Below are 27,909 nucleotides of genomic sequence, written 5' to 3' on the forward strand. Positions count from 1 at the left end.
TGTCTCCCTCTCTGACACAGTTCAGGGCCCTACTCTGTAATTTGCATTTCACAGAAAACGACGATTGCTCTTGATCTGTCTCCTCTCCCCCCCCTCCCCGCCTTGGCCTTTAAGAACAGTAGGTTATAGTGACGTGCAAATACCAATATTTCTTCCCCTCCTATTTCCATGTGCCTTGATTTTACAGCAAAGTGTCACCCACACAAGCCCGCGGATGTTTATGGCACAGTATTTCAAAAACGCTCGAGCTGTTACGAAACCACGCGCCCGAAGTGCATTTTCCATTGCGAAGCAAATAGGCTACTTGCTAGCTGCCGCTCCCTCTGCGCTTACACCTCGCTCGCCTCGCACTACTTTCCTTCCCCTCCCGCCGCGCCCAGCAGCATTTGAAGCAGGTTCGCGTTTTTGCTCCGTTTTGCGGTTCCGAAAATCCTCCCAGTTTGGGGAAAGCAACCTTTCCTCGTCTTTGATTTAAATAGACTGCCTCCATTTTTATCGGCCCCCTGCTGTTGCTTTTGCATTTTTGCAAGCTGAGTCTCTACTCGTTGATTCACAATCCTTCCTTCGCCACCCCGCACCATCTTGTCCCTTCCAGCGTTACTCCTTTTTTCCGTTTCGTTGGAAACTGGCACGGATCTGCAGTAGGAAACAGCCCACACTCAGTCATGTGAATAGCTCGAACGTGTTACTCGTTAAAAGAGGATGTTTGCGTACTGTTGTCATTTCGCCCCGCTCCCCTCATGGCCCTTCTGGTAAACCAAATGAACAGTTCTCTGAAGCATTTTCTTTTTCCAAACAATACCAGACATAAGAGCATAGCGCGGGAGCTTTTATTTCTCTCTAGTTTGTGCGTGGCAGGGAACGGCCGGGCCACTGTCGCCGCTGTGTTTAGTTCTCTGCCAGGCAAACCTCGTAAAGCGAAGCTGGGAAAAGAGGCTTTTGCAACCACTGGAAAAGCAAAAAGGGGGAGAAAGAAGGCAAGAGACCCGGAAATGACCCCTCCCGTTTCGTTAAGCTACAACTGAAAGGTTGTGAGTCCTCGAGAAGCCCCTCCTCTTCAATGCCTGTGGCCGGTAGGGTTCGTATTCCACTCCCCCCCCCGTCCGTTCTGCGACCTAATAAATGGCGCTGAAATCAGTTTTTTAAAACCTGGATCTGTAGTCTGGCTGCAAGCACGGCTTTCTAAAATAATTTTTAAAAAGACTTAAAGCTTGCTTACTTCTATCGTGCCGCAATGCTCATTTGTAGACTGGAAACCAGACATTTTACAAAACTGTTTACTCAGAAGTAAATCACACTAAATGTAATAGATCTTAAGTTAGCTTAGTTTGCTAAGCTGGGGTGGCTTGTAAAATTTGCAAAACTTCCAAGGAGCCCCGAGCCCTGCTCATTTCAGACTAAGCTGCTCTCTACCCAGCTCCTTGTTCTATTTGCTCCTTGTCATGCAAATTGGCTAAACGTGAAGAAGGAACCTTGACTTTCTTTCTGCGGAGCTAAAGCTAGAAACCCCATGGGAGCGCCTGAGAAGTGCAGTGTCCACAGCTTGACCGCATTCATGAACAAGCAAAAACCATTGATGTTAACGGGTGGAGGGATTGTCTCAAAAAAAAAAAAAAAAACGTTGTAGAAATCTTGACAGACACATAGATAGCTGTGCACTGCTTAGGCCATGCCCAATAGTCCTTCACACTTCAGAAATGCTCCCAAGCTACCAACTAATAGGAACTGCTCTGGAATTTGCATTATTTACTCCAGAAGGTAGCCCATATTTGTGTGGGCACGTTATATGCTAGCGCTGACAATAACCGATTCAGAACCCTGTATATCCCAAAGTCTGATCAATGAAAATACCACAGTGCCATCCATTGCTGGATTCAGACAACATGATACTGTGTTGTCTGAACCCAGTCATTACATCAAGCCACACTGCCAGTAATTCAACAGTCCAATCCAAGAGACAATCAGTTCTGTTATCCCTGGACCAAAGAATTCTGTTGTCATAAGTGAAAATAAAAGAAACAGCTGCTGCTTTCTGGATCTTACTGCCTTTTAAAAGCCAGGGACTTATTTCAGGGGCTTTCCCAAGACTGCTAAATTCAAAGGAGGGCACTAGAAAATATGTTACCTCTAAGGATGAAATACTATCCATATTGGCAGAAAAGGTTCTACAACTCCCAGGATTCCATGGCCAGTCTTGTTGAGAAGTCTGGGAATTATACAACCTTTTTCTCTTTAAACAAGCAATAGAATTGAGTCCTAGAATGATTTGACTCTGTGCTTTTATTAGCTGTTGTCTGTTTGTCAACAACTATCAGTTTTGGGATGGTGGGGGGGGGAGGCAAAAATGACATAATTTTAATTGGAAAATGGAAAATTAGGGTGTTCTATTACAGAGGTGTTTGTCCCAATCTAGCGGGAACAGAAGTTATACAAATGAGGGGTACACACTCATTTTCCTGGGCTTGAAAGGCTAAACCAAGAGCTGGTGGCGTATGTATGTGCAGTTTGTGCCGAAGAAGCATCAGCAACCATCTAGGGATGGGGGAGGAATGATGGCTGAATCTGGCTCACCTCTTGTGGCTTAAGCAGATAACTGATATGCAAACCAGTGTCTCTTCCTGGATCATGCACTTTAGACCAGGGAAAACACAAGCAGTACCTTTTTGCTCCTCTGATTGGATCTAGGCAATGTATGCCTAGCACTTCTGAGTTACTAATTTTGTTAAACATTTGAAATTCTTGAAATATGCTATACAAATACTGGGACATATTATGGTGAGGATATGCTCATAATGATAACAGAAAATGTCGATTTCCTTGCAAAGAACAGTATAGTAATATTTTGAAACACTTCATGATAGTGGTGTCGATGCCGACATCACAACTGTGGAAAATAACAGAGGTGTCATTTTGGCAATACCATCTTGTAAAAGAACTAAACCTAAACGGCTTGTTATAGATTCCAGTGGAAATATTAATGCAACTGACACAGAGTAGAATGTTTAGTGGTTTGTTTTCAGTTTATTTTTATTAGTAACCATTGTTCCGGTGGCTGATATGGTACATCAGGGAAAGCAGCTCAATTATGGTCCTAACACAGGTTTATTTGGAGCTTAACTCAATATTTTAACAATAATTTCTAAAGTTCAGTCTACTTTTATGATACAGACTTCACCTACTGAAAGGGCTCTTCTGCACAGTTGATAAAGGTGCAGAAGCCCTCCTTCACTGCAGCTGGCAACCCTCCTTTTTAGTACAGCATGTTCTTCTAGCAGTGAGCAATGCATACAATGACTATTATGAACACTCTCATGTAGGACATGTAGGTTAGAAGGAATACTTATAGTTTAAAGGAAATCTTAATATAAATGGATAAGTCATATTACAAAACCTTTGAGCTGTTGGGCATTTACTGGCCATGTGCAGAATCTCTTTTCCTCATGACAGAATACAGAATTACTCCCACAAGTAATTGAGCACAGGATTGAAACCTTACAGAGCAATGAACTATGCTAGGTGAGGTTTACTAGGATTTGAGAGAAGCCTCACTACAGCAGCAGAACTCAAGATACTGTGCTAGCCAGGCATCCAGTACTAGGCATCACTAATGGCACAGTAGCTGGACCCAGTGTAGCATAGAAACATAGAAACAGACCAAGTCAGAAGGGGTCTCCCAGGCCATCTAGTCTGACCTCCAGCTGGCTCTGCTTATGACGTGACTACCATGTGGATGTCCAGCCTATCCTTGAACAGCCTCACCAATGGGGCTTCAACCACCTCCCATGGAAGCCTATTCCATATACCTGGGGTCCTAACTGTCAGGAAGTACATCCTGGCATCCAAATTGAACCTTGGTTCCCTGAGCTTTGCTCTGTTGGAGTGCATCCTGTCCTCCTCTGCAAGCGAGAACACGTCTCTACCCACCTCCGAGTAAGACTCCCTCATGTACCTGTAAGTCGCCAATAGATCCCCTCTTCTCCAGGCTGAAAATACCTAGTTCCCTCAGTCTCACCTCATACGGCTTTCCTTGCAATCCATCGTTGTGGCCCTGCCCTGCACCGATTCCAGCCTGGCTATATCCTTCCTGTAATGTGGAGCCCAGAACTGAACACAGTACTCCAGTTGCATGTATACCAGAGTCTAATAGAGTGGCAGTAATACCTCTCTTCCCCTTCATGGATCACTGCCTTGTCATGGCAAAGGGGCTTCCATAGCTCAATGAAGCTATGAGCTATGCTGTGCAGGGCCACCCAAGACGGACAGGTCATAGCAGAGAGCTCTGACAAAATGTGATCCACTGGAGAAGAAAATGGTAACCCACTCCAGTATCTTTGCCATGAAAACCCCATGGACAGTACCAAAAGGCAAAAAGATATGACACCAGAAGATGAGTCCCTCAGGTCGGAAGGTGTCCAATATGCTACTGGGGAAGAGCAGAGGGTTAGTACTAGTAGTGCCAGAAAGAATGAAACAACTGGGTCAAAGCTAAAAGGACACTCAGTTGCAGATGTATCTGGTGGTGAAAGGAAAGACCGATGCTGTGAAGATCTATACTCCATAGGAACCTGGAATGTAAGATCCATGAATCAAGGCAAGCTGGACGTAGTCAAACAAGAGGTGACAAGACTGAACATCGACATCTTGGGAATCAGTAAACTAAAATGGACAGGAATGGGTGAATTTAATTCAGATGACCATCAGGAATACTACTGTGGGCAAGAATCCCTCAGAAGAAATGGAGTAGCCTCCATAGTCAATAAAAGAGTAGGAAAAGCAGTACTGGGATACAATCTCCAAAATGACAGAATGATCTCAGTTCAAATCCAAGGCAAACCATTCAACATCACAGTAGTCCAAGTCTATGCCCCAACCACTGATGCTGAAGAGGCTGAAGTTGACCGGTTCTATGAAGGCCTACAACACCTTCTAGAACTAACACCAAAAAATGATGTCCTTATCATCATGGAGGACTGGAATGCTAAAGTAGGAAGCCAAAAGATAACTGGAATAACAGGCAAGTTTGGCCTTGGAGTACAAATGAAGCAGGGCAAAGGCTGGCAGAATTTGATCAAGAGAACACCCTGGTCATAGCAAACACTCTTTTCCAACAACCCAAGAGACGACTGTACACATGGACCTCACCAGATGGTCAACACAGAAATCGGATTGACTATGTGCTCTGCAGCCAAAGTATACAGTCAGTAAAAAGTAGACCAGGAGCTGACTGTGGCTCAGATCATGAGCTTCTTGTTGCAAAATTTAGGCTTAAATTGAAGAAAGTAGGTAAAAACACTAGGCCACTCAGGTATGACCTAAATCATATCCCTGATGAATATACAGTATAGGTGACTAATAGATTTAAGGAATTAGATCTGATAGACAGAGTGCCTGAAGAACTATGGACGGAGGTTCGCAACATTGTACAAGAGGTAGCAACTAAAACCATCCCAAAGAAAAAGAAATGCAAGAAAGCAAAATGGCTGTCTGAGGAAGCTTTACATATAGCTAAGGAAAGAAGGGAAGCAAAAGGCAAGGGAGAAAGAGAAAGATACACCCAATTGAATTCAGAATTCTAGAGAATAGCTAGAAGAGATAAGAATGCCTTCTTAAATGAACAGTGCAAAGAAATAGAAGAAAACAATAGAATAGGGAGGACCAGAGATCTCTTCAAGAAAATTGGAGATATGAAGGGAACGTTTCATGCAAAGATGGGCATAATAAAGGACCAAAATGGCAGGGACCTAACAGAGGCAGAAGAGATTAAGAAGAGGTGGCAAGATTATACAGAAGAATTATACAAGAAAGAGCTTAACATCCCTGATAACCATGATGGGGTGATCACTGACCTCGAGCCAGACATCCCAGAATGTGAAGTCCAATGGGCCTTAGGAAGTCTGAGCAACAAAGCTAGTGGAGGCGACAGTATTCCAGCTGAGCTATTCAAAATCTTAAAAGACAATGCAGTAAAAGTGCTACATTCAGTATGCCAGCAAATTTGGAAAACTCAACAGTGGCCATTGGATTGGAAAAAGTCAGTTTACATTCCGACCCCAAAGAAGGGCAATGCCAAAGAATGTTCAAACTACGGCACCATTGCACTCATTTCACATGCTAGCAAAGTGATGCTCAAAATCCTACAAGCTAGGCTCCAGCAGTATGTGGACTGAGAAGCAGAAGCAGGGTTTCGAAGAGGCAGAGGAACTAGAGATCAAATTGCCACCATACAGTAGATCATGGAGAAAGCGAGGGAGTTCCAGAAAAACATCTGCTTCACTGACTATGCTAAAGCCTTTGATTGTGTGGATCACAACAAATAGTGGCAAGTCCTTAAAGAGATGGGAATACCTGATCACCTTATTTGTCTCTTGAGAAACCTCTATGTGGGTCAAGAAGCAACAGTGAGAACTGGACACGGAACCACTGATTGGTTCAAAATTAAGAAAGGAGTTCGGCAAGGCTGTATACTGTCATCCTGCCTATTTAACTTATATGCAAAGCACATCATGAGAAAGGCGGGGCTAGATGAATCACCAGTTGGAATTAAGATTGCTGGGAGAAATATCAACAACCTCAGATATGCAGATGATACCACTCTAATGGCAGAAAGTGAAGAGGGACTAAAGAGCCTCTTGATGTGGGTGGAGGAGGAGAGAGCAAAAGTTGGTTTGAAATTCAGCATTAAGTAAACTCAGATCATGGCATCCGGTCCTCTCACTTCCTGGCAAATAGATGGGGAAGAAATGGGCTCTAACATTTTCCTGGGCTCTAACATTTATTTTTATTTATTTTATATTATTAATTTTAATTTTATATTGTTATTTTTGTATTGTATTGTATTTTATTGTGTTGTAAGCCGCCCCGAGGCTTCGGCAAGGGGCGGCATAGAAATGTTCTAATAACAACAACAACAACAACAACAACAACAACAACAACAACAACATCACCGCAGATGGGGACTGTAGCAAAGAAATTAAAAGATGCTTGCTCCTGGGGAGGAAAGCTATGGCAAATCTAGACAGCATACTAAAAAGCAGAGACATCACCCTGCCAACAAAAGTGCATATAGTCAAGGCTATGGTTTTTCCAATTGCAATGTATGGCTGTGAAAGTTGGACCATAAAGAAGGCTGAGCACAGAAGAATTGAGTCCTTTGAATTGTGGTGCTGGAGGAGACTCCTGCGAGTCCCTCGGACCGCAAGGCAATCAAACCGGTCAGTCCTAGAGGAGATCAACCCTGACTGCTCTTTAGAAGGCCAGATAGTGAAGATGAAACTCAGATACTTTGGCCACCTAATGAGAAGGAAGGACTCCCTGGAGAAGAGCCTAATGCTGGGAACAATAGATGGCAAAAGAAGAAGAGGACGGCAGAGGATGAGGTGGATAGATGGAGTCACTAAAGCAGTCGGCGTAAGCTTAAGTGGACTCCGGGGGATGGTGGAGGACAGGAAGACCTGGAGGAATGTTGTCCATGGGCTGGATGGGTCAGACATGACTTCTCGACTAACAACAACAACAACAAAATACCTCTCTTGATCTAGAAGCCACACATCTGGCTATGAAACCAAGGGTGGCGTTCGCCCTCTTGACCATCATGTCACACTTATGACTCATGTTTAGCCTGCAATCAACCAGCACCCTGGAATCCTTTTCACAAATGCTGCTGTCCAGCCACTTGTCCCCTAACCTGTACTTATGACACCCATTCCTATGCCCCAAGTGCAAGTCCTTGCACTTATCTGCATTTAGTGCCATCCTTTTGTCCCCTCCCAACTTCCATAGTCTGTCCAGATCCTTCTGGATCCGGAGTACATGCTCTTCAGTTGTGGCCAATTTAGTATCATCTGTGAATTTGATCAGCAGAGTGGTCACCCCCTCTTCCAGGCCACTGATGAAAAGACTGAACAGGATCAGTCCCAGGACAGAGCCCTGGGGGACCCCACTGGTCACTGGCCGCCATCCCAATGATGCCCCACTAATAGTTTCCCTCTGCTTTCGGTCTGTCAACCATGCCCTAATTCATCAGTCAGTGCATTGGTCTATCCCAAAACTCAATTTCTCAACCAGGATATCATGTGGCACTGTTAAAGACCTTGTTGAAATCCAGGTAAACGACATCCACTGGATCCCCTCTGTCTAGCCACCTAGAAACTTTGTCATAGAATTCCACATAGCAGGAATTAGTAGCGGCCGCATTGCACAACAGAAGCAGTGCCAAACTACAGAAAATAACAGTTTGGAGACCATACCCACAAAGCTGAGCAATGGGGGAAGAAAGAGCCCCTCAGCAACACACAGTCTTCTGAATCCACAGCAGGTGCAACACATTACACCAAAAAGAGAAACCAAGTCAAATTAAGATCTTGCCTACAAAGCAAACTAGAAAAACAGTCTAGAAGGGAGTGGCTAGGGAGATAAAAAGGTGAAATTTTAACTTCATACCCCATCTTCTTTTGCATGCCCCCAAGGCTTCAGTTTAAACAAAAACAAATGCCACCCACCTGACCATTCACAGAAACCTGCTCTCTCCTACAAATTAAAATCTAGAAGAAACCACCTTTTGGCTGAGACTACTGCTGTTCCCTGTCCTCTCTCTCAAGAGGCCAGCAGACACAGAAAGAAGTTACAAAACCTTCCTAGAGATCCATCAGTGGCTTACCCATTCTGGAAGAAGGCAACAGGGAAAAGAGAATGGGAAGACATGCATGCACACAAGTACCACCCCACCCACTACAAGTAGCAATAATAAAGGTTGGGAAAAGACTGTATAGAAAGTTATCAACCTTCTCTCTCTGGGAAAGGGAAAAAATAATGGCAAGGCACCATTTCCCTGCTTCTAGCATGTCAGTCACAAGATCACAATGGGAACTTTGGCAAAGAAAACAAGAAGAAAGGAAAAAGGGGGCATACTGCACAAAATAGGCTATCTCCAGAACACACATGGGAACATGGGCAAATTCCTAACACTTCTTTGCTAAGCATTAGGCCATAGCAGATACCTGCAGACATAAATGCCCCACTGTAACAGGACAGAGCACCCTCAATAGATAAGGGAAAATGGCAACTGCACAGCAGCAGTGGCCAGATGTAGAGTCACTGCCTTCTCAAGACTTGTTTTCCATCAGCCCCATTGCCCTGGGCATCTATCGATCTGTGTGGTGAGCCACTGGAATGGACTACTGTCTGTGCATCTCCTCGTCTGCCCTGGTCTCTCACTTGCCTGTTCAAAAGAGTATTTCCATTCCATTCCTGGCCGAGTTTTGGCCCCTTGTTCCAGGACTGCATGAGGTCCCTGCAGGCATCCTGCCACAAAAGCCATGTGAAATTTCCATGTGATTTCTTCCTTTTGTTACTTTCTTATGCTCCTAAGAGCATCATGAGGAGTTCAGACATCTGTCTGGATGGATGTCTGGACACTTGCAGGAGTTTTGGGTATGCCACAGCTCCTGAAGGATTCAGAGCACTGTGGCATTATTGTGTATGTTGTGATGTCAGGATATATATTAGGCATATATTGTGAGTTCATTGTTTCCCCAGTGTGGGTGTTTCTAGGGACACTGCAAAAATATCAGCTCTTCTTGGATTTTCTGTGTTCTCGGTGAGCGAGTATTGGATACGACAACCATTTTGCCAGCATAGCAGCAACATGTCTTTTCCTGCAGCATAACTGGTATATAGAACTACTTTACCCATCTTTCTAAAAGGAACAAATCCATGCTTGTCCAAACTGGCAGGCCTTCTTCACTGCTTAACATACTTTAAACCAGAAAATTGAACTGTAGAGACCTGGATTCAAATTCCCACTCAGCCATGAAACTCACTGGATTACCTTGGGCTAGTCATTGCTTCTTAGTTGAACTTGTTGTGAGGATAAACGGGAGGAGAACCATGTACCTTGATCTCTTGGAAAGCTGGGGTACAAATAAAATAAAATTACAATTCTTCAATAATGCATTTTGTTGGTTTGTTAAGTGTATGCAGAGACAACTTTCTCATACAGGGTTCAGACAGCATGCTAAGCCATCAGGGATTATGTAGTATGTTGTCTGAACCATCCCAGTGATATAAAACCTTAAAATTATTTTGTGTTAAGTCCTTAGATATTGCCATTTTAAGTTCATGAGTAAGGACAACATGTTATATATTCTCATTGATCTTTGTTCTACAAGCACTACGTCTATCAGAACTTGGTTTTGTTTTGTTTTGTTTTCCCTTCCTCTTCTCTGCCATTATATGCCCATATTTTTTCAATAACAGCTTTTTAGGACACATTTGTAGGCATGATTATACCGGAAAAAGTCTTTTAACGTTGAACATGCCCCATTCAGCCATGCTTTTACATCACATTTATTATATTTATACAAAGAGTTTTCTATAGCAAATAAATTGTATATACATTGTTAGCTTAGCTTTTCATATTATATTAATTGCTGATTAACACCACAATTCCTTATTAAAATAAACAAGTGCTATATCTGAAAATATTTGTACAAGTGTATTCTCTTGTCCAACCTTATACACATATCTATATATGAAAAATTATGAACATTAATTACCCAGTTCTCCCCAAAACAACCTGTTTTGGTTTGTAATTCTAGTCTTTGCCAGATCATATAATCATTTTTAGAAGCTCTATCTGCACATGCTGCTAGTTTACTCTTTCACTCATTCACTTGACCTAATAGTTACTGCTAAAATCTCTGCTTATACCAAATAAATTTGAAGATGTGGTATCCTTACCACCTTCCTTCCTTCCACTCTGATTGAATCTGATAACACATTATTCATAATCTGCATTAGTGCAATACCTTTATTCATAGTGATGCTTGATATGGGCTTGTCATAGACAACTGAACATCATTGTATTATTTAATTTCCAAATCCAAATTGACTATTGCTTTTAAACTGGGCCATTTTAGCAAACCAAATTATTTTTAAGCATCCACCATCATGAAATGTTAGCCATCTTTTTTATTTTTTTGCAATGGCAATTTACTGTTTACCTTCCTCATATTATGTGCCAATTTTCTCTCTTATACAAAGCCAGCCTTGTCGTTCAGAACACACTGAAGGCAAATATTAATGTAACCTTGTTACCAGCACAGTAGCCATGATTTTTATAATCCAGTTTAGCAGTGAAATAGGTCTGTGTGACTTGATTTTAATTAGCTCCACCCCGATGTCACATTCTTATCCTGTCCACATGTTGAGGACATGTACTTGGCAGGAAATTTGCTGAACATACTGTAGGGCCACTTCTCCTAAAATGTAGCATTCCTAGGTGAATATTTCCAGGAAGAACAGGTGGGATCAGAATTCTTAGCTGAAATCCCATGGTCAGCAAACCCCGAGATAAACCAATCAGCTGGTGAGAAGTAGACCAGCTGTAGTTCTGATGGAGGCATTGCTGAACAGGCAAGACCAGATGAAGAGGGATGCAACATGATTAGTCCCATTGGCCAAGACAGCACAAGGGAGCATGTCAATTGAGTAGCATCCAACATCCCTCCAATCTGGCCCACAAGCAGTGGGAACCTCCCTGAGGATGGAACTAACTGCTTGGTTGAGAAGGGAAGGTGGGATTATGCTTTGGAATCAGCTACTTGGCATGAGGCCAAATCTCCCTAATTGGCTATTTTCTAACATAATTGAGGTGTTTTCTTAATGGCCTCTGCAATACTTTCTTTGTATGAGGAAGCCAGTCCTTGCTGGCCTGCTTAAACATAAGACTTAAGTAGTTGGAAGTCTCTTGTCTTAATCTGCTTGGAAGGAGAAACCGGGGGTGGGGGGCTGCCTCCAACCTGTTCATGGGTTGCTCCCATGATTTGGAACTCTATACAGTTGACTTTCCTGTTCACAGGGATATGCTGCACACAGTTGGCAGGCTTCCCATGTGCATGTATGCCTTCAGTGCCTGGACAGTATGGGGTCAAGACTAGCAGGGTCATGGGGGCAGGGGCAGCATGTAGGGCACAGTAGCCCCTATGCAGGTGGGCAAACACCTGAAAATGGCTCTAAATCACTGGGTGCTCTCATTAGCAGGAATTAAAATCACACCTGCATCTAAAAACAAATAAAACGAACAATTGGATCATTCAAAAAATGCAGGCAATAGCTCTCTCAAAAGCAAAATTAAGACCGCAATTCTGTGAATCCCTTTGTTTTTGTTACGTGTTGTCAAGTCATCTCTGACTTAGGGATACGCTATGAATAAAAGCTCTCCAAAATGTCCTGTCCTTGACAGCCCTTTGCAGCTCTTGTAAATTCAGGATTGTAACTTCCTTTATGGAGTCAATCCATCTCATATTTGGTCTTCCTCTTCTTCTAACTTCAACTTTCCCTAGCAAAAGTTGGGAATTTTCCCTAGTCTTCTCAGTGTGTCTTGTCTTACGATGTGTCCAAAGTATGACAGCTTCAGTTGTGCCATTTTTGCCTTATGAACCATTTATGAACCCTTATGTAGGAGTAAATCCCATTGAAACTATGAGTAAATCTCATAGTTTCTGAGCAAGCCTATGTACACATACCTGTTGTACACAAGGGAACGACTGATCAACTTGCCCAAGTTTGAAGTGCAAGCAAGGCAGGGTTGGGTGGGGGGCAAAGCTCAGACCTATGGGCCAAATCTAGCCCACGTGAAATTCCAATGGAGCCATCCAAGGATTCCCCAGATGGACACACCTGCTTTCACCCCAACCACTATGAGTTTGGTGCTTTCCTGGATTTGCAGGTTCTTTCCTATTCTAAATGGATGAATAGCCTCTGCTAAGGCCGACATAACACCAGTAAGAGCTTTAAGTTAAAATATGCTGAGGATGGGATGTTTGGGATCCCACCCCTTCTGCCTTCAGCTCCATCCACGGCTGGAATATGGCCCTTGAGAGTGTCTGTGAAACTAAATTTGGCATCTAAGCAAATTGCCTAATTTACCTTGCCTGAGGGTAAATAGAAATTGGCCAAAGAGGGAGAGGATAATACCACTCTTAGTGGCAGGGAAGGAGGGAAGCTTTTACAGGGGATCTCTGAAAGAAGAGCGCTTATAGGAAAATTCTTTCAGGATTTATTTCTGCAAAAGTGAACCAAAGAACCATCTTTTTTCCCCAGACAGACAAACAGCACTCTATTTTCTTTGGGGAGATCTGTGTCCCACTCCAGCAGCCTGTCAGTATTTAAGGACTGGTGCCATGAAGTGTTAGTGTGGGTGGAGGAGGGTCTTGCAGTTATGCCAGCTCTATGGAGAACAGGTTTGATCTCAGGATAGGATACGGAGGAGGATACTGAGATGGAGGTCTCAAGGGAGGTCTTCCCAAGACTCAGTGTGGCTACTAGCAATGCTAAGCTGAAAAGGCTTTCCTCAATCTGCAGGGAGAGGTAACATGAAACGTCTTTTGCTTGTTCCTTTGTGGAGGTGTAGCTTAGTGATTCAGTATGACAAACAGCCACTGTCTCCCATGAAATACTCTCTATGAAGGAAATGAATTCCATTTTGTCACAAAGCAAGATCTAAAACCAATAGAAATTGATCAAGAACACTAGTTTCATCTAGAGCTGAGTGGGTAAGAGAAAGGGGAGCAAGAAAGAATGAGTTATATGTAAGGTCTAGCTAGAACTGAACTGGTAGCAAGACCTATATACCTCTATTACAAGATTTAGAATACTCCCCCAGTTATCTCTTCAAGAGGCAGGCACAGCAGGCTGGCTCACACACAAAGAGACATAGAAACAGCGTGAGTCAGAAGGGGCCTCCCAGGCCATCTAGTCTGGCTCCACTCATGACATGCCTACCATGTGCATGCCCACACATGACAAGCAACCGTGCATGGTTAACATGATTTGTGGGTTTTTACAATGATCTTCCTGGCAGACAGTGGCTTCCACAGTAGTGTGGTTCCCATCCTCCCTGCTCAGATCTGTGCTGGCACATATCCTATTGGGCATTATGCCTGCAATTCAGTCCCAAGGTACACTGCTCTCTGCCCATGTCATCTGCACAGTTTCCTGGATGTGTTCTCTGTCCCTTCCCTTCTCTCTCTCTCTCTCTCTCTCTCTCATTCTTTTCCATATCCCTCAGCCAAAGTTGCCTTCTAATGAATGGATCTGCCCATAGAAAGCACCGCTGCATGCTGCAGTCTTTCTGCACAGTGAAGTATCTTCCCATACCTTCACAATTCGGGATGGAGGCTTGTCTTTTTCCATTAGCCTACCCACTACCCTCCTCTCCCCACCAGGCTGTAGTACCCTTTACTTCCCATCACTCTACCCACCTTCCTCCCTCTTCCCCTTGTATTATCACCGCTGTTGCAAGATACTTTGGGAAGTAACCATGAGCACAGATACCACCCTCTGGAACCCACCTCTCTGCTTCTCTTCTTTCAGATCCATTTCTGGTGCCAGAAACGCCTTGGCTACCTATCCTCTCTTCCTCATGCCTACTCCACTGCACATCAGTCTGCATTCCTCCTCCTCTGATGGAGCTCCTGCTCACATCTCTTCCCATCCCTTCTGGATAGCATCAAAGCCAGTCTTCCTCTTCCCTCTCCAGCAGGAAATCAATTTGCATGAAAATCACTGCAGTCTATATACTCATAAGCACACATCCTCCCAAGCTTACACCAAACCCTTCCCACAAGAAAGATGCATCTGTAGCAAAGCACACCTATATTTCAGCAGCATCACAGAGGGTCCATGGTTTATGAAAACAATTTATTCAGACAGAAATTACAGCATGACATTCCTCAAAAATACTTGTAGAACTCTTCCGCTGGTGTGCAAACTCTGTTGCCCAAAAGCTGGGCCTAGAATCTAAGCCCCCACCCAACCCCATACAGCACTCTCCCCAACCACTGGATACAGGTCTACTACTTCTGCAACTTTCATTCCCTAATATCAGAGAAACCTATCTGCACATCTGTGTGCCATAGTCTGCTTTCTGCAATGCCCTAAGAGCACTGAGAACAGCCTGCAGGACTGCTAAAGGAAAGCACATCTGTGCCATGACCACATCCACCACCTGCACATATCTCTACAAGAGAGGGAGTCCTAATAGGCCATTCTGACTTGGCCGCTGCCAAAATGCATTATTGAAGAATTAAAATTATAATTCTTCAATAATGCATTTTGTTGGTTTGTTAAGTGTATGCAGAGACAACTTTCTTATACAGGGTTCAGACAGCATGCTAAGCCATCAGGGATGATGTAGTATGTTGTCTGAACCATCCCAGTTTGGAAGCTTATTATATCTCAGCTTTCAAATATTCATTCTAAAGAAAGGCAAATTAAAGTTCAATATAAAATTCCTTATGTTAAACATCCCTCTCCACCTTCTTGGAAACATACTAGATATGTTAATTTTACCACAGCAATAAACCGCTGCCAAACAGCATCCTTGCATCCATGCTGGAATAGAGGCTTGTGCCTAGTGTTGGGAGTTCTGAGGGTGGTTCTCGAAGATCCACTGAGAAATGGTTGCATTGATCTCCCATGCCTCACATCTGCAACAAAGGGTTTGGGGACGGTTTTGGTCCATTGTCAACTGCCACAGCATCAATTTCAGCACCCAGCCCAGGTAAGTCCAGGTTTTCTTCAAGCAACATGTCATCTCATCTCATAAATGTTGTATAGGAAGCAACAGACCACCATCTCATCTGGAACATTTGCATGAAAAACAAAAGAGAGGACAACACAGATAGTGGCCTCTGTGAGAAGCACTGCAGACAGGAGTACAGAGTGTGGCTGATTTCAAGGTCGCTGTTTGTGCACTTCTCTGCTGTTGGAAAGCAACAATAGGCAGGCAATAGGAGGGAAACAAGCTGGAGGGGGATGGGGATGTGGAGCATCCTGTAGGAGTAAGACAGGTGTTGAAATGTCTGTGACTAAACAGAGGAAGATAATAGAGGCTGAATGGCTGAAGTTGCCCCTTTAGTTGCTGCTCTTACCAGGGGACTCTGCAGTAGCTGAACTTTTGGACCATGTTGACTACAATGGATGTGATGGGAAACTATTATTGGATGGTGAAAGCATCAAACAATCTTGTTTTTTTTTATCATGGTTTCTAAAGACCAGATATACTGTGCTGAAATACCATGACTGGGTTGCATGCCATGACAAACAAGCAATGATAAACCACTGTGGCTTGGCTTGTCATGTGAACCCAGTCAGTGGAAAACGTTCTTGTTCACACAGGCTTTCCCTGTCCAGTGTGGGACTCTCTCACTACCCTGTTTTATTGCTTATGGTGCTGTAATATTTTTCATGTTTTAATGTTCAAAATTATGTATTGATTTTAATCTTGTTTTTATAGTGTTATATTTGGAACTGCTAAGGAATTTTAAAATCAGTTGTTATAAAAGTATTATATTCATAAATAAATAATAGCTTCACCTCCTCCGCTTTTGATAGCTTGGTGTTTTCCCTTTACTGCTCTCTGTGGGCTGACTAATGTTCCATTTACCCTACTTCCAAGCTGTCTTCTTTTTCTGTCACTTTTTGTTCACCTGATTTCTATCGCTCCTTTACTTTTAATGTTCAATTAATTGCCATATCACTTCTTCCCATTCAGTATTTTGGTAATCCCAGACTTTCTCTCAGTTCCTTCCTGGGTGGTTGAGTGGCATTTATACACACACACACACGGAAATACAGCATCCTAAGAATTAAACTTCAACAAAGACAGACCAAATATCTGTATGTATATATATCAACACACAAGTAGCATTTATATACCACCCATTCAAAGGTTGAAAGCTTCAGTAAATCATCAAACTGATATCCTTTCAATGTTGCAGTTTCAGTTTTTCACTCACAAAAGAATGTGGAGAATCCATTTGCAGTGACCATGCCGTATTAAATTTCAGGAAGCAGGTAGATAATCTAAGACGATATGTATATCAGTATACATTAAAATGTCTCTATATAAAATTTATTCATAAAATAACCTCCTCTTCAAATTGATAATATACACTAGATGCCTCAACGTATGATTAAAAGAAGCTGCTACACCTCCTGTGATTAGCCAGCTTAGGCAAACCCTTATTAAAGAGACACTGTGGTATCCAATAGACCTGGAGCAGGACTTTTTGGCCTAATAACATTTAACCTGAGGTCCATAAACTCTTTGGATACAGGTGCAAAGAGACAATCCACTGATTAGACTAAATGGGACTGCTCATTTCCATATTCCATTTCTTTTTAACACCCTGTATATAAACCAGGATTAAGGGTTGATATAACTAATCAGCTCCAGTAAATACGTTCAATAATGAAGGAGTCTCTGAAGCTGTAAAAGCAGCAGGGACAAACCTAGATTCTAACCATTGCTGTACTTGCAACCATGGCCATTCAGCCATAGTGGGAAAATTGTATTTGGCATGCCAAGAATGACAAAAGTTCATAGGCACTCACTAATGGATGCAAGATAAAAATCAACTTTTCCTTCCAAGTCTACCCCAAAAACATTATCCTCCCAGTTCTGAATGTTCAAATCTGAATGTTTCCACACAATGTAGTAGACAAAAAGGAGAGCTGGTACGTTGTAGTGGGACTGGTACTTGGGAAATCCAGGTTCTGGCCCCACTCAGCCATGAAACTTAGTGGATTATTTTGGGTAAGTCACTGATTCTCTCTTACCTACCTCACTGGGCAGCACCTGGGCAATGCCTCATATATCATAAACAGTCTGAGAGATAATATTTATCTTTTACCTTATCCCACAGTTAAAAACACCCATCTATCTGGATTCCATGAGATCTCATTGATGCACTTATTCAAATTTAGCTTGATCTTTTGAGGTATGTCTCTGGGAATAAGTATTTCCAAAATGAAGTCAAATCTGTGCAGCATTCTGCATCAGTTCAGACTTTGACCAATTGTTTGACTAGCCAGATTACCAAAGTTACTGATCGACTGCATCAAAGCTGAAATAGATGACTAGGTTTTGAGATACAGCGGTACCTTGGTTCACGAACTTAATCTGTTCCAGGACTCTGGTCGTAACCCAAATTGGTCGTGAGCCAAGTCAAATTTCCCCATAAGGTTCAATGTAAATAAGGTTAATCCATACTGTAACTATTTTTTTAATCAGAAAAATTTGAAGCAAAGTGACAAAGAACAACAAAGATTGCAGCCATCTCTCCCCCCCCCCACCAAGCACGAGTGCGGTCGCGGCCATAGATGGGCACGCTCGCGGACACACTCAGGGGAGATGGGCGTGCTCCTGGGGGCACTGGGGCAAGAGATGGATGCAATTGCGGACGCGGGGGTGGGGTAGATGGGTGCGATCATGCTGTGAGGGGAGATGGCCAAGATCACGGTTCCGTTCGTGCAGGAAAGACGGGCACGATCTCTGCCATCTCCCCACCCCACCCCCTAAGCACAATCACAATCGCGATTGCGGCTGTCTTTCTTGCACAATTGTGATTGTGGCCATCTCCCCACTTGGGAGGATGGGGAGATGGCCGCAATTGCGGTCACCACCCAATGCAGAGTTCGCAATCTGAACAAAAATTTTTATGAACTTTTTATGAAAATTATGACCAATGAGATTTGGTCATGAACTGAGGCATTTGTGAGCCAACGTACCACTGTAAAGAATAAAATATCTTCAGCATAAAGAATGTTAAATTTTAAGCAATCATGTACAAAGCCATGGATGCTGCTATTCATCTAACAGTGCAAAGCAAGGGTTTCAAACACAAATCAGGTATGAGTGGAGAGAGTGGATATCCTAGACTGATACTTCTCTCAAGTGAAAAGAACGCCAAGAAGAGAGTGTTGGGGTTGAATATAAAATTCTGACCCATTTCAAAAATTGTACAGGAAAGCCTACATTACTCAACACAGAGAAATTTTCAGTGATTTTTTTCAACTTTTCAGTCTCCAAAGTAATCATGGCAGCCTAGTATGTTTTATCAGTGTTCAAAGGTATCAGATCAACAGTTTAACTAAGACCATCAGCTCCTTGTCTATGTTAATAAATGCCACCTCATCTGTTCAAATCAGTGTTGTGATAACTTGTTGCAATCTTCTGGCTAAAGTTGTAGTTAATATTTTAAGGTTCATGTTAATTAATGAAATAGCCCATGGGTAGCATAATAAGCGTGATCCCTGCTAGGTTTAGGAATTATTGTAATATAAGCATCATTTAATGATGAAAGAAAGTTGGCTGATTCAAAAAATGATCATAAAGACAATGAAGCTTTGAAAGTAAGAGGGTGCAAAATGCTTTACAGCTCTCAATTTGAAACACATCTGAACTAGGTGATTTCCCAGTATTTATATTTTGTAATTTCCTGGCTGAGTGACTTGAGTGGCTTGGCAGCTGGTGTTGCTATCTGATGGTAGCAAAGTATGTTTTTGTACCTCAAAAAAAATGAGGTGTCTGTACCTACATTTATTAATTAAATGTATGTACAACCCAACTGGCTAATGCCCTTGGGGCAAGTTACAATCATAAAGAATTCAGAAGAGAAAAATGACAACAAAAGCAATAAATGCTGGCATGAAAATATCAACAGAATAAAATATTAAAATATAGATATAACATTAAATATATTGAAGACTGAGAAGTCAAGCTAATAATCCAAGCAACAGGTTAAAGATTAAATGCCTGTTGGAACAGCAAGCCTTAACTCAATGCCTAAATGTGAACAGCAATGATACCAGGCAGAAATCTCTGGAACGGCATTTTATTATTATTATTATTATTATTATTATTATTATTATTATTATAACATTTCTATGCCGCCCCTTGCCGAAACCTCGGGGCGGCTTACAACATGATAAAATACATTGAAATACAATAGTACATAATAAATTACCATTAAATATAAAAATACAAAAAATACATTGATTTACAAATACAAAATTAAAATTATCAGTATAAAATAAAAATATAGGATGAGAAAGAGAAGGAAGAAGAAGTTGCCCAGGCCAGATCATATGTTTTAACAATTGAAATGATGTTTAAATAAAAAGGTCTTTACCTGGCGCCGAAAAACCAGTAACGACGGTGCCAGGCGGACCTCTTTGGGGAGTGAATTCCATAGGTTGGGCGCCACCGCAGAGAAAGCCCTCCTCCGGGTACTTACTCTCCTAATTTCTTTCATGGAGGGTTCCCGGAGAAGGGACTCTCCCGCAGATCTCAAAGGGCGGTCGGGCATATACGCACGTAAGCGCTCGTTCAGGTAGCCAGGACCCAAGCCGTTTAGGGCTTTGTAGGTCATAATCAACACCTTGAATTGGGCCCGGGCTTCAATGGGAAGCCAGTGAAGCTGACGGAGGACTGGAGTCATGAGATACACTATTTATTTTTTATTTATGCTAGTGGTGGCAAACCTATGGCACATGTGCCACAGTGGGCACGCAGAGCCCTGTCTGTCAGCACGCAAACCAAGTTGCCCCAGCATCGCCCCAGCAGCCGATCATCGGATAACAGTGCACATAGGGGCCATGCGCATGCTCAGAAAGGAGTAGTGGTGCTACGCAATAACTTCACAAGCCGTGACTCATTAGCTGCGACTCATCTGAGGTTTCGCATGGCTGGTCAGTGCGCTGCCAAGGAGATGGCTGTGAGTTGTTTTTTCTAAACTAAAACCTCAGTTTTCAGGTTTTATTGCAGTGTTGGCACTTTACGATAAATAAGTGGGTTTTGTGTTGCAGTTTGGGCACTCGGTCTCTAAAAGGTTTGCTATCACTGGTCTATGCTGTGCTACCCTCTTGTTTAAAGTATTGCAATGTGCTATATGGATGCCTCTGAGGAAAGTTTAGTAGCTAAATTGAAGTTCCCTAGCTCTGAACAAGTTTACATAGTTGAATTTGTTGGGTTTGACCTTTAAAGCATGAAATGGCCTGAACCCAGCTTTACAGAAGGAAACACCTTACCTTCTACCAAGAAATCTTCATGAAGGAGGGTGCTCCAAGTCCGACGTTCATCTGAAGTCAGATGGGCAGGAATGGGGAGCGAATTCTCAGCATTAATGGCTTCTCTCTGGAATTCTCTTCCCAGGGAGGCCCATGAAGTCAGCCATTGCAACAAACGGTTCTTGGCCCAGTTTCAAATGCTTGCTGCATGTGATCAGTTCAGACCTGTGGCAAGAACAATTTTTGCCCCTCCCTCACAGGGGCAAAAAATGGGTTTTGCCCCACCCATTTTTGCTTATGTCCTGGAGAGTTGTTTATTCCCCAAGAAGGTTACCCTTCCTGGGACTGTGATCATAGATGTAAGTTTTACTCCTGCTCTAGGCTAGCTCTTTTGTCACTTTTCAGAAAGAAATTAAGATTTCATTTCAATAAGCATTTGGCAAGTGATGCAGATTGCTATTTTAACTGGCCTGTTTTCATCTCCTACTCTTGTCCTGTAGGTTCTCAATACTGTTTTTCTTTAAACATACTTTATTAATACTTTAATAGTACTGTTTTAGTTTAATTTTGTAAGCAGATCTGAGAGATGTTCTGGCTGATGTGGCAATATTTACCTTTATTTATTTAAAATTGGTTCACTTTCTATGGTCATGCCTTGTCTGCTGTAACCGTCTCTTTGACTGTCAAGCCTCTTGTGTCCATGCAGAACTCTGTTGCCGAAATAGCCCACTTCTTTTGGAAATTGAGCCATGTGATACTTTTTAATCCCTTGCACATCTAGTGCAAACAACTTGTCCTTATTTCCAGAGTCTCCTTGGGTCCTGTCTTTCTGCCCTGGTCTCCCAATATGTCAGTACCAATTCCGTCTGCCCCACACCTCCACTGCCTTAGTCAGCTTTCCTCACTCCCCCTGCCCCATTATCTTTTGCTGTTCCTTTTTGCCTGCTGGCATCTAGGCATGTTCCTGGTATCCTCTCATCCCACTTAAAGTTAATCCTTATCTACAACTATAATGCCACTTGTAAGCATGCCTAAATACATTTGGCCATCTGCATTCTTAGTTACCTTTGTTGCATTGTTTCCCTCCCATTGTCTTTCACATGAGCAAAATTTAGATGGTAAGCTCCTTGGGAACAGAGGCCTGCCATTCTTTTGTGAAGGACTTGTAAACTCTGTGAAGAACCATGTACACTGGTTGCTTAACATCTATGAATAAACAAAAGAAAATGCTTTCCTGGGTTTGTTCTATAGGCCACCCGCTCTGGCCTGCTTCACACACACAAGTCTGAGGAATTCAGTTCTGCCTTTTTACAGTTCTGCTATCTTCATCTCCTGGCCACCCTCTCCAGTTCACTCCTCAGAGAACACACCCTTTTCCTCATTGCTAATAATACCTACACCCTGTTCTGCTGGGATTCTTGTCCTCGATGTGTTATCTTGTGTTTGTCTTGCTCTTATTGGAACCGTAAGACTTCAGGGCAGGGAGCTTGTTTTATCTTTGTTTGTCAAGCCCTGTGCAAGTTCACAGGGCCGTATAAGTGCTTTAGATAATCCATGACAACAATAAAATAGGTCATCTTAGAAAAAGAAATAGATTAACTTCAGGAAGGTGTGACTCAATTCTTCCAGCGCCACCTTCTGTTTTTTTGCTTTACAAGATGTATGTATACCAGTATGAATTAATCTCAGGGCTGGGGGAATAGTTGGAGATAAACAGGTGCTGTCAATGCTTGTATCCCCCTTTTTACTCCCCTTGCTGTTGCCAAGGAGAGGTTACGCTAATCCTATTCTGCCTTATTTCCCCTTGTTTCTGTGGTCTGTTCAATTGACCAAAAGCAGTTTCCAGGCCACTCTAGATTGTTTGGGGGAAGGTTCTTAAGTCTCAAACCACAAAGGAAAACTAGAAAACTCCAAGTAAGGTTATAGTTAACTGTAGAATCTTGTTAAAAGTAGAAAAAAATAGTGACAGTACATTTTAGTTGTTCCCTCATTCACTGCACAGTGTCTCATTGCTCATAGATGGCAGCTGAATATTTAAACTTCATCCAGTGTAAAAATGACACAAAAATGTCCAAAGTTATCCTTTGTCTTATTAACATTTTGTATGAATTGTGCCATGGAAACAGAACCAAATGCTTTTAGGAAGCATCCCAAGAAAGTACAGTAGCAACTGCTGTTCTTATTTACTTGCATAGCATTTATAAAGCCTAATCCTGTATATACCTAAAGTAATCCTCACTAAATTAAACCCAACTTATTCCAAAATAAATGTATGTCAGAATATAACCTTAGGCTACAATTCTAGCCACACTGAACTGGAATTAAATCCTTTTGAAGGCAATGAGATTGACTTCTGAGTAGACAAGGATAGGATTGTGCCATTTATGTGCTTCTATAGCATTTAGCTCTCCTGATGACAGCTTTGTAGTTATTGTACTTTTTATTGCATGCACGTGCTTCCTTGAGCAGTCCAAGAAGTTCTGCAGAATTTAGTTTTCTTTGGAGGAAAAGATGCTAAAAGACAATGGGTTGGATCTAGATTCTCATACTGAAAGCAGACCCATTGAAATTAAGACCAGTTAGTCACGATTAACTTACAATCCATTTATTGCAATGGGTCCGCGCCAAGTATGAACGTCTGGATCCCATTCATGTAATGTTTGTAAGATTTTCTTTATTTACAGACTTAAGGTTCTCCGAGCGGCTTACAAGCAGAGATGTATAAGCAGAGTATGTAAAGGCAAATTTACTCAGAGTAGCCACTATTTTCCAAAGGTGCAGCCTGGTTTCACTAACTAAATTTACAGTTCTCTTTGTCTCTTCCAGGCGCTACTTAAATTTTTCACTGCTATTTATTTGTTTATTTATTTATAAATAACATTTGTGTGCTGGCTTTTTTTCTGTCATCTTCTCCAAGTTCAGCCCCAACCATCTCCACACTACTAGGCCTCATTAGTGAAACATCAGCTCACTTGAGAGTATCAACCAGGAATACACCTTGCAAAGGAATGGCTGACCAGCATCTGGAACACATATAAGGGAAGACTGATAGATGGGCAGTGTGGCCAGTGACTGAGTAGTAATTTAAGACAAGTTCTCCTAGGTCTAATGCTGCTTTTCCATCAAAATGCTACAGTGCTCTTCGGCTGTACAGTTTTATACATTAACTACCAGCTAAATTAATTTACTCTAATTATTACTGAAACCTCTGATTCCAGATCTGAACTTGATATCTAACGGAGATAGCAATGAAGAAAATTCATCAGATGTATAGGCCTTTTCCTGATATTTATGGATCTATATAGAGCCTGTGCAGGGTGCCAGATACTGTGCTGAAATCCAGTTTATTCATGATGCTGCTTACTTAGTATTAACTTCTATGTATTTCTTTTATTATTAACTTCTTTTATTCCTAGCCCCTCAAAAGGTGAGGCAGTGTAAAACAATTTAACATAGTATAACCTTAACAATAAAAACAAGGAGATTTAAAACAGAAAAAACATTAAGACAACTGCTTAATTTTTAAAGCTGGATTAACAATGTGTGTCTTCATACCCTTTTTAAAAGGCAAAAGAATGGTGGCCAAAAATAGTTCCTGGGGGAGTACATTCCACAGTCTGGAGAATACTTCAGAAAGCCCTTTCATGTACCCAACAAATAAGGTTCTGTCTCAAGAAAACCTCTTCTGCAGAGTGTAATACCCAGGCAGATTCATGATTTGCCTGGCTGTCCCTTAGCCTGTCACTTTCACAGGGTTGTTGTGAAGAGGAAAATAGGATTAAGTTGCCTTCAGTTCCTTGGAGGAAAAGCAGGCAGGATATAAATGCCAGCCTGCAATCATAAATGAATAATGCTGTAATGACTTAAGGGTCAAATTGGCCCTTCAGTCCTGTCAATGTGTTATCCTCTTTATGCGGAAATGTTTGGTACTAGGCTCTTTGTCAGTAAGCAAGAATGCTGCTGTGGTTTCCAAGAAGGCAAGTGAAAACCCTTAAGCTAGTTTTGCCAATGTTTCAATGCTTTCAAGCCTATGTATTTTACTAGGTCTGGTTCTGCCTTCAGTGCTGAGAATGGGATTTTGACATTTGGCAGTGAGGTAGCTGGGAGATCAGACAGGATCTTTTTGCTAGTTTTATGAAATTCTGTCCACTTTACACTGTTTTGAAACAGAACTGCTTGCAGATGACCTACATACAGCGCATGTGGTATTTGCAAGGCTATACCTTGGTAAACATATCTGGAAAAGGATTTAAATTTAATAATACTCACCGTTATGATCTCTGAGGTTTCATCATGCATTGCCTGCAGACTCTGGAAACTGTTTTTTGCAGTTTTAACCAAACCTAGAATTTCTCTGCTTTTTAAATAACACTGTCAAGATAATCAAGATGTTTCTTGTCTTCCCCACATACAGTTCTTGAGCTTACACAGTGTCATTACTGAACACACACAAGGTTGGGCCCACATACCCAATTTACCTCCTACATTTCCAGTTTGTTCTGGAGGGAAGGTCTATACACACAAGCAAAACTAGCTCAGAAAGTGCATGGGATTTTCAATTAAAAGTGGGCTTTCTTCTTATAATATGGTGACAACAAGTGTGAAGTAGTGCTTAGTGCTGAACTGAGACTTGGGAAACCTGGGTTCTAGTCCCAACTCAACTCCTGACCCTAAGCCTAACCTACCTAGCAGGGTTGTTGTGAGGACAAAATGGCGAGGAGGATGACTGTGTAAGCAGCCTTGGATTCTTTGCAGGAAGAAAAAAAAGTAGGAGTAAATGTAATTATTCTACTTGCCCATATTTTTCTGTTTGTGTAGCTCACAGTATATAAGTGACTTAGCACAGAAGTAAAATGATTGAGGCATGTAAGTGATATGTTATCTGTACATCTCTTACTTAAAAGTAGTTACCACGTTCAAGAGTACATGTAGAATTCTTCCTGGAACATTGGGAAATAATCTAAGTGAATCATGGGAACAAAGCAGACATACTAATCTGTGGGAAAAAGCTACCTGTTCTTGAGCATAATAAGGGAGTATGTAATAATAATTACTGTTATTGTAATAAGGGCTGGGTGACTATCTGACAAAAAGATGTCTGACAATAACCTTGCCTTGGTTTGTTTTCACCTGTGAGTAAAATAGTTGTTATGTACATATGGCAGTAATACCCGTGGCCAGAACATAATGCTGGCAGCACCCCAAGTATGCACACACTGTTCAGTTCAGGTGTGTGTATGTTGGGCCAAACCAGGGTTTGCAGCTGGCAAAGTCTGGGACCCAGCACTAGGCTCCCAGAACTACCACAAGGGTGTCATTTCAAACACATTTTGGAAATCAGTCCAGCCCAAGGCAGAACAAGCCCTTTGCACAGCTGTGCCAATGCCAGGTTGTACGTCCCTCTGTGGCCCAATAGCATTGCACAAAGGGGTTTCTGAGAGAAGGGAAGGGAGTTGAAAAGGAGGTAATGCCTGGACACAGTGAGGGGCATTGCAGCAGCTCTACCGGACAAACACAACTTTGTGCACTTAGTGGAAATAGATATGGCAACAACTGTTTGCACTGCACTGATGGTGAAAGCTTGGGTTGTCACTTCCCTTTCTGACAACGCATGCTTGGTCCACAGAAATTGCGCAAGGAGAGGTCAAGACAGAGCTCACACTTCCCCAATAAACATTCTTTGTGTCTGTAGGGGCTCATCCTCCCCACACTCTAAATATATAGCATGACGTTTATGACCTCGGGCATGTTGCTAAGTTTTCGTTATACCAGGTTGGATCCAGACACAGTAGACTCAATGAAATTAAAGAACCATTCATGATTCATTAAAGTCCCACGGACTTTAATGAATCAGTGCTAAGGATGACTAACTCTGGAGACAGTCCATGATGTCTGTACAGCTTCTAATCTGTTCAAGATTCTGCTGCATTGCAAGGGCTTACTTTGAGATTTACCCTTCCCAACAATCCTGTGATAGTTATCTGTTGTCATGGCAGATTAGCCCGCAATAAAAAGGGGTGTTCCACACAGTGCACTCTGCAGAATGTATACAAGGATGGACTCCATTATGACAAGCAGGCACCAAGACATACTATTTAGAAGTATTTTCCTGGTTTTGTTTTGGGCAGGAATTGGTTTTGTTTTCGGACAGGAGTTGCTCTTGGATGCATGCATATAACACAGTTCTCTGGGCTGAGAATTTGTATTTGAAAGCACTGCTAGTATTGTTCAGTAGAAATGCTTTATTTATAAATTCATTCCCCACCTTTCTGTAAACATAGTCCAAGCCAGCTAACAACAATAAAATCTGCAGTAAAAGGAAAATGTACTTAGAAACAGAAATAAAAGTAATAAAGGTTAACTTAAAGTTATGTTAACTTCTCTGTAGCATTTGAGATTATGCATAACCAAACGATCTGCTTAAAATGAACATGTTCCTATCACACTTATATAGGCCTGCTGCTGTGTATTTGGAATGTCTGACTTTCCCACAGTCCTCATTTCCATCCTGATTTTTATGACCTTGCAAAACTATGGAAAGGGGCTTAACATCTTAATTTTGCAAGGTAAAATGTATTAATATGGATTTCTCTTGCAAGGTAAAGCAATGAAGCTTATAAAATAAGAAGAAAGAAAACTGTGAAAGAGGAAGACCAAGGCCTGTGCAACATCTGACTCACCATAAAGCCAAATGCAATCCACCTATAAAATATTGTGACCTGCCAAGTGCTTCGTGCCTTTCCACTCCTGTTCTTGCTGTTCCAGGCAAGCAACTACAACATGGTGTTTATCAAGCCCATGCATGACTCGGAAGCTGCATTTGGTAATGTGAGTCACACTTTGTGCAGCCTATGTAACATCCTAACTGCACCAGGCTCCACTGCATTATCTGTGTTCAGTGGAAACAAATGCAGAGACCAATGACGGAAACCCTGCATTTATCCAACATGACATTCAGGGAGGTAGATTGCTTCAGGCCTATCTATTCCACTTTGTTACTTCTGAAAACAGACTTTTCCTATAAATACACTTCTGTCTACTATGAGAAGTGTGTGC

The sequence above is a fragment of the Varanus komodoensis genome, unplaced genomic scaffold, assembly GCF_004798865.1.
Source record: "Varanus komodoensis strain SLA01 unplaced genomic scaffold, ASM479886v1 scaffold3, whole genome shotgun sequence".
In the NCBI taxonomy this organism is placed as follows: domain Eukaryota; kingdom Metazoa; phylum Chordata; class Lepidosauria; order Squamata; family Varanidae; genus Varanus; species Varanus komodoensis.